We start from the raw sequence: 1,306 nt of genomic DNA on the forward strand, positions 1-1,306 counted from the left end.
CCGGTCCGGTACAGGTGCGACACTGAGGGTTGCGATCCGTTGCCGGACACGAAAAAAGACAAAAAGGAAAAAAAAAATTTTTTAAACAACTTTATTGATGTATATTTTCTCTACCATAACATTCGCCCATTTGAAGTGTACAGTTCAGTGGTTTTTAGTATATTCTCAGAGTTGTGCAGCTATCACCACGATCTAATTTTAGAACATTTTCAACACTCCAAAAGAAAGCTTGTGCACATTAGCAGTTATTTGGAGAAGGAAATGCTTAGCCTAAAGGGAGAAGCTGTTCAAATAGTGGTTTTGTAGGCAGCCTGGCAGATCATTTGGAGTGTGTTGGGGAATGTTCCTTAAATCCTAACCCCCTGACAAATGCCCTTCTCAGCCATTAGAGAGAGATTCCCAGGGCACAATATGTTCTGCTCACCAATCTTTAGGTCCAAGACATAATTGCATTTGTTTCTATAGAGAGTGGGGCAGGGGCTGCCTGTACATTACGGAAAGTAGAGGGTAGGTGTAGGAGGGGCCCACTATCTTCATAGGATGATGAGAGAGGAAGTGAGAGTAGGGAAAGCAGGTTTGTGTCTCCATACTTACCCCACATAGTCTCCCCACAGCAGCCAGAGGTGTCTTTTAAAATGTGAATTGGATTGTGTCATGCTCCTGCTCAAAACTCTCCAATGGCTTCCCTTATCTTTTGGAACAAAACCCAGAGTCCCTAATAGTCTTCAAAGCATCCCAGCTTCACTCCACACTGTGCTTTCCTTTACTCTCTTCCTTCCAGCCTCACTGGCTGCTCTTCTGCTCCTATTTAAGGTCTCCTACTAGTCTTTGGCAAATAGAAAAAGGTGCACCCTCTTGATGGACAAATTAGAGAAAATTTTTCATTTCTTCAATCTGGTGCCTTTTTACAGTGCACAACCTATGCAACTGTACACAGCAGCCCTGCTTTAAAAACACCAGGCCCCCAAACAGGTAAGATTCTGATATCTGGGAGGAGTGGAAAGAGCACGGGCACTGATGGCAGAAAGGGTAGGAATTCTAGCTCTGCCACTTGCCAGCTGTGTGATCCAGGGAGAGTGACTCAATCTAAAAGCATCGAACAATTCTCACATCGGGAAATGGAGAGTGCTGTGAGAATGAAATGAGATCATCCGCGGGATGTGCTTGACTTCTGCAAGTGTTAGATTAATGGCCCTCCCCTCCTGTGTGCACCCAGAACCTCTACCTCAAGAGAATCAATGATGTCAGCAGAAGTGGTGCATTTTTCTTTAAAAATAAGATACTTTTTTTTTTTTCCTTTTTGTCT

The sequence above is a fragment of the Galeopterus variegatus genome, unplaced genomic scaffold (assembly GCF_000696425.1).
Source record: "Galeopterus variegatus unplaced genomic scaffold, G_variegatus-3.0.2 Scaffold6550, whole genome shotgun sequence".
In the NCBI taxonomy this organism is placed as follows: domain Eukaryota; kingdom Metazoa; phylum Chordata; class Mammalia; order Dermoptera; family Cynocephalidae; genus Galeopterus; species Galeopterus variegatus.